The sequence below is a fragment of the Rhincodon typus genome, chromosome 42, assembly GCF_021869965.1.
Source record: "Rhincodon typus isolate 14 chromosome 42, sRhiTyp1.1, whole genome shotgun sequence".
NCBI lineage: Eukaryota > Metazoa > Chordata > Chondrichthyes > Orectolobiformes > Rhincodontidae > Rhincodon > Rhincodon typus.
In genome coordinates, this window is record NC_063373.1 from 6,213,669 (window position 1) to 6,220,722 (window position 7,054).

A 7,054-nucleotide genomic window follows, 5' to 3' on the forward strand; every position below is an offset into this window, starting at 1 on the left:
CCCCCCCCCCCCCCCCCCCCCCCCACCCAGTTGAATGGAGCTCATTGATGGATGGCCGTGCGTTTCTTGTTTTAGGACCTGATGCAGAGAATGATGGAGCCTGCTGTTCGTCGCTGCTCCCTGCCAGAAATGTTCCGCCATCCTTGGCTCAGGGGCTTCCTGACCCACCGGCCGGCCCTGGGGAACATGGCCGACGCCTACGCCCACTGGCGGGACCCCGCCAAGGCCTGGGGCTCGCTCCACTCTCACCTGCCCCCCGCAGCGGCCGCGGGGCCGTCGCCGGGGGCCGGGGCGGCGATGAGGCCAAGGTCACCCGCGGAGATGGGGTCGTTGCCAATGTCGCCGCCGGGGCTGAGGGCGGCGGCAGCAGGGTCGCCCGCGGAAACGGAGGGGTCGTCGCCGGGGCAGAAGCCAACAGCGAGGTCGAGGCGGAGGTCGCCCAAGGAAACGGGGTTGTTGCCGGGCCTGAAGCCGGCAACGGGGCAGAGGTCGTCCATGGAGACGGGGTCGTTGCCGGGGCAGAAGGCAAAGACGAGGTCGAGGTCGAGGTCACCCACGGAGATGGGGTCGTTGCCGGTGCTGAAGGCGGCGACGGGGCCGAGGCCTTCCACGGAGACGGGGTCGTTGCCGGGGCAGAAGCCGACTTCGGGGCCTAGGCCTTCCACGGAGATGGGGCCATTGCCAGGGCAGAAGCCAATGACGGGGCCATTGCCGAGACTGAAGCCAGCGACGGGGGCTAGGCCGCTGGTGGGGGAACCCAAGATGGCAGCGGGGGTCAAGCTCCCCGCGGTCAAGGGCACCGACAGGGTGCGGTTCGCTGACACGGTCACTGTCTGCTACAGGCCCGAAGCCCTCGGGAGGGGCCGGAGGCGGGAGGGAGGCCCACCAGCTGGGTCCAGCGGCAGTGAAACCAAACACAGAACCTCCGACAACCCCCTCACCACACTGAGGGTGCAGTGGGGAGACGGGGTGGGAGGGGCGGGTGTCGTGGCCGACCTTAGCGCCAACGTCCGCAGAAAATCCCCGGTCATCGACACCTCAGGAAAAGCCCCTTCCTACCCGAGGCACGGCCCTCCCTGTGATCCCACACCGACTCCAAACACCACCCCCAACCCCACCAACCACCTCCTCCAACCCACCCTCCCCACCCCGCCAACTCCACGCCTTCTCCAGAACAACGTCATTACCAAAAGGTGAAGTAGCCACACGCACGCACCCTGTAAATAGGCCAGGACATTAAATAAACAATGAACCTTAACACTGACCGCCAAAGCCTCATTCTCTACGGCCTCACCGTCCGTGCTCGCTGCTGCATTCGTGCAGCGCCTCCCCCGTCACCACCCACAGGACCTGGATCGTCGAGCCGCGAGGGCCTTCCCCCCCAAACCCCCGCCCACAGGCGACCCCAAACTCTCAGGCAAAGAGACTGGGGTGAGGAGCCTTCAGGTCCCAGACTGTTGGAAAATTGCCAGTGTAACACCTTCACTCAAAGAGAGGGAGATGGCATGAGATAAAACCCAGATAACTGTAGGCCAACATAGGTATTGCATTTTGTAAGGCAAACAAAGGTTAAGATTTTTATAATTAAACGTAGGGCTTTGGGTGGTGCTGTGGAACAGAGAGACCTAGGGGTTCAGGTACATAATTCTTCGAAGCTTGCGTCACATGTAGACAAGGAGGTTAAGAAGGTGTTTATCACGCTCGCCTTCATTGCTCAAACCCTTTGAGTGTAGGAGTTGGGGACATCACGTTGAAGTTGTACAGGGACGTTGATGAGGCCTCTTCTGGAGAACTGTGTCCAGTTCTGGTCTCCCTGTTACAGGAAGGATGTTATTAAGCCGGAGAGGGTTCAGAAGAGATTTACCAGGATGTTGCCGGGAACTGAGAGTTTGAGTTATAAGGAGAGGCTGGGACGTTTTTCACTGGAGCGTCGGAGGCTGAGGGGGTGACCCTTATAGAGGTTTATAAAATCATGAGGGGTATGGATAGGGTGAATGGCAGGTGTTTTTTCCCCTAGGGTGGGGGGATTTCAAGAGTAAGGGGCATATTTTTTAAGGTGAGAGGAGACAGATTTAAAAAAGACATGGGGGGCAAATTTTTTTTACAAAGAGTAGTCCATGTGTGGGATGAGCTTCCTGAGGAAGTGGTGGATGTGGGTACAGTTACAATGTTCAAAAGACATTTGGATAAGTACACGGATAGGAAATGTTTGGAGGGACACGGGCCAGGACTAGGCAGGAGGGACTAGTTTAGTTTGGTATTAGGGTCGGCATGGACTTGTTGGGCCAAAGGGTCTGTTTCCATGCTGTATGACGATGACTAAAGCACCACACATTAGGCTAGTTAATAAAATAATTGGAGATTTTAGCATGGATAGAGGATTGGCTAACTGGTAGAAGAGAGTGTCTGATATGGGAGGCACTTTCTCTGTAACTAGCAGAGTGCCACAGGGATCAGTGCTGATGCCACAATTATTTACAGTATGTATTAGTGACTTGGATAAGGAAAGAGAATTTGCAGTCACCAAGTTTGCAGATGACACAAAAATAGGTGCGGAGGATAAATCAAGGACCCTGCAGAGCAATATAGACAGGTTAACCTGAATTGGCAAGAGCTGAGCAGCTGGCGTACAGTGTGAGGTTACACACTTTGGCAGGAAGAGTAGAGGAACCGAATATTGTTTAAATGCAGAAGGGCTGCAGAAAGCGACAGAACGGAGGGATCTGAGAGATACTCGCCCATGAATCACAGAATGCCAGCCTCCAAGTTCAACCTGGAACAGGGAAAGCAAACGCTGGCCTTTATTTCGAAGGGAGTGGAATATAAAAGCAAGGAAGGTTTTGCTGAAGGCGTACAATGCACTAGTCAGACCGCTGTCGGGAGACTGTGAACAGTTTTGGGCCACGTATCTGAGCAAAGGTACCCAGACTTTGGAGGGAAGGTTCACTTGGCTGATCCCGGGTAGGGAGGGACTGCCTCATGAGGAGAGGGGGAGTCGGTCGGGCCTGTACTCATTGGGGTTTAGAAGAATGAGAGGCAACCTTATAAAAACAGACAGGATTCTTGGGGGGGTGGAACCTGACAGGGGGAGATGGGGAGGGGTTGTTACCCCCTTGTGTGGGAGAGTCTAGGACCAGACGGGGCATCAACTCAGAGCGAGGGGGTTGCCCACTGAAGACGGAGAATGAGGAGGAATTTCTTCTCTCTGCGAGGGGGGAGTGAATCTGTGGAATTCTTTACCGCAGTGGGGGGATGCTGTTGAGGCTGGGTCATCGAGGGTATTCGAGGCTGAGATAGAGATTTTTAATGGGGAAGGGGATCGAGGGGGTAAAGGCAGGAAAGTGGGAGCTGAGGAGGATCAGATTATCCATGATCTCGTTGAAAGGAGGAGCAGTCTGGATGGGCTGAATGGCCTACTTCTGCTTCTGTGCCTTATGGTCTTGTGGATTTAAGAGAGGAGAGAGTCTGGGAAGGTGCAATTATGGGGCTCACAGTCCCCAGGTTGTTAAAAGCATGGTTACCAACGTCAGAGATAGTAACAGCAAGGGAAATGGGAGGGCTGGTATCAGGGGAATACAGAGATCTCAGAGTGGGGAGGGGTTGGGGGCTGGAGGAGGTGACAGAGATAGGAAGGGGTATGGGGGCTGGAGGAGGTGACAGAAATAGGGAGGGGGTGTAAGGGGCTGGAGGTGGTTGCAAAGATAGGGGTTGGGGGCTGGAGGAGATGACAGAGATAGGGAGGGGGTGTAGGGGCTGGGACAGAAATAGGGAGGGGTGTAGAGGCTGGAGGGGGTGACAGAAATAGGGAGTGGAGTGGGGTCTAGAGATGACAGAGATAGGGAGGGGAATGGAGGTTGATGGAGCTGATAGAGATAGGAAGGGGTATGGGGGCTGGAGGAGGTGACAGAAATGGGGAGGGGTGTAAGGGGCTGGAGGAGGTTACAGAGATAGCGAATGGGGGCTGGAGGAGGTGATAGAGATAGGAAGGGGTATGGGGGCTGGAGGAGATGACAGAGATAGGGAGGGGATGTAGGAATCTGGAGGAGGTTATAGAGATATGGAGGGGTTGGGGGCCTGGAGGAGGTTACAGAGATAGGGAGGGGGTGTAGGTTCTGGAGGAGGTGACAGAGAAAGGGAGGGGGTGTAGGGGCTAGAGGAGGTGACAGAGATAGGGAGGGGGTGTAGGGGCTGGAGGAGGTGACAGAGATAGGGAGGGGGTGTAGGGGCTGGAGGAGGTGACGGAGAAAGGGAGGGGGTGTAGGGGCTGGAGAAGGTTACAGAGATAGGAAGGGGGTTTAGGGGCTAGAGGAGGTGACAGAGATAGGGAGGGGTGTGGGGAGGTGACAGCGATAGGGAGGGGTGTGGGGAGGTGACAGATAGGGAGTGGTGTGGGGAGGTGACAGAGATAGGGAGGGGTGTGTGGAGGTGACAGAGACAGGGAGGGGTGTGGGGAGGTGACAGAGATAGGGAGGGGTGTGGGGAGGTGACAGAGACAGGGAGCGATGTGGGGAGGTGACAGAGATAGGGAGGGGTGTGGGGAAGTGACAGAGACAGGGAGGGGTGTGGGGAGGTGACAGAGATAGGGAGGGGTGTGGGGAGGTGACAGAGACAGGGAGGGGTGTGGGGAGGTGACAGAGATATGGACGAAGCCTTGGAGTCATTGGGAAGGAGACCAAGAATTTTACATGAGCTTGGTGCGAATGTTATTATTTCTGTTAACCTGAGTACAGAGGGACAAAGGCCTTTAGTTCCACCCAGTTGCTGCCTCCTTCTAACCCCAGGGTGGATATCTGTGAAATGTCCTCCTGCTTCCCGTTAAACTGGGTAGCAGACCAGATCGAAATAAAAACATTAAATCCATTTGAATCTCTGGGTAAACACTCCCCCCAGTTAAATCTCAGGAGGCATGTCCCGTCAGATTGTGTGCAATGACCGGACTAAGAATTTCATGTATTGGCCCGTCCCTAATTGCCCCCCTTGAGAAGGTGGGTGTGTGAGCTGCCTTCTTGCACTGCTGCGGTCCCACATGCTGTAGGGTAGACCCACAATGTCCCTCTCGGGGCGGGACTTCCAGGGATCCTGACCCAGCCACGCTGAAGGAACAGCCGATATATTTCCAAGTCGGGACGGGGAGTGGCTCTGGGGTTGTGGGTGTGGGTGTGGGGGGGGGGGGGGGGGGGGGGTGTGTGGGTAACTCGCAGGGGGCTGGTGTTCCCATGTATCTGCTGCCCCCCACTTTGTCCTTCGAGATGGTAGAGGGGCAGTGGGGGGTTTGGAAGGTGCTGTCTGAGGAGCCTCAGTGCGTCTCTGCAGGGCGTCTTGTAGATGGTACACACTGCTGCGGCTGTGCCTGAGCGGTGGGGGGAGCGGATGTTTGTGGGTGTGGTGCCAATCGAGCGGGGTGGGGGGCTGTTTTGTCCCTGGATGGTGTCAAGCTTCTCGAGTGTTTTCGGAGCTGCCCCCATCCGTTACTGAGAAAGACCTTTTGGCCAATCGTGTCTGTGCCAGTCAAAAGCAACCACCTCAATATTCTGGTCCCATTTCCCCGCACTTGGCCATAGCCTTGGCATCTAACGTGCACACCTAAACATTGGATGGCTCAGCAGATGGCACAGCTGCCTCACAGCACCAGGGACCCAAGTTCGATCCCACCCTCGGGTGACTGTCTGTGTGGAGTTTGCACATTCTCCCCATGTCTGCGTGGGTTTTCTCCGGGTGCTCCGGTTTCCTCCCACAGTCCAAAGATGTGCAGGTTAGGGTGGGTTAGCCGTGGGAAATTACCCATAGTGCACAGGGATGTGCGGGTTAGGGTGGGTTAGCCATGGGAAATTACCCATAGTGCCCAGGGATGTGCAGGTTAGGGTGGGTTAGCCATGGGAAATTACCCATAGTGCACAGGGATGTGCGAGTTAGCCATGGGAAATTACCCATAGTGCCCAGGGATGTGCAGGTTAGGGTGGAATAGCCATGGGAAATTACCCATAGTGCCCAGGGATGTGCGGGTTAGGGTGGGTTAGCCGTGGGAAATTACCCATAGTGCCCAGGGATGTGCAGGTTAGGGTGGGTTAGCCGTGGGAAATGCAGCGATGTAGGGTAGAGAGTTTGGGTCCGAAGGGCCGAATGGCCTCTCCCCGCACCCTCGTCTACGGCCCTAACACACCTCGGATACGTTGACGGTTTCCGCTCCTAACGTCCTTAAAGCCGGGGAACGGGGGTTGGTGGTGCGGAACGGAGGTCACTGTTTGTGCTGCTAACCGAAGACATTTATCGCCGCTGTCTCTCTCTCTCTCTCTGTGTGTGTCTCTGTCTCTCCTCGCCCTCCCCGCTCCCCCCATCCGTCCCCGCTCCCCTTTCCAGGATTTGATCCAGTGCATGTTGACCCCGGCAGCATACCGGTACTCCATCCCAGACGTGTTCCGTCACCACTGGCTGTTATCATTCGTGACGGAAATGCCTTCGGACACCCTGAGCGGCATGGACATGCTGTACGTCTACCAGGGCCACTTCAAATCCCGGCAGCATCTGATGAGGCGACAGCGCCACAACCCCCAGAACTGACGACCGGCCTCCCGCACGATTACCCCCTTCCGCATCGCCCGGCCCCCACCAACACACCACCGTAACCCATGGCTGCCTCTCAGAGGCAGGCTCTGAGCAACAGGGACGCCGGTGGTCTCGGTTAGATTCACACCGTGCTGCCATTGTGCGTGCGTTCGCCACTCTGAGGCCCGACAGCGGGCACCAGTGGGTAAGGGGGCCGTGTCTCTCCCCACCAGCACCAACCCTCCATCGTGAGGCTTACAGTGAAGTGAACTGGATGCTGTGTTTCCCCTGCACCCTCCTTTCCGTCTTCTCCTTCCCAATCCCACCCCATCTCTCTACCCCCCTCCTCCCTCCAACTCCATGCCCGGTCTCTGCCCCCCCCCCCCCGGTCACCCCAACATTTACCTCCACTCCCCTCCTCCACCAACCAACGCGCTCCGATCCTTACGCTATACTCCTCCTCCTGCCTTTACCCCACCAATCCATCGCTTTCCCCCACCACCAGCCCCCC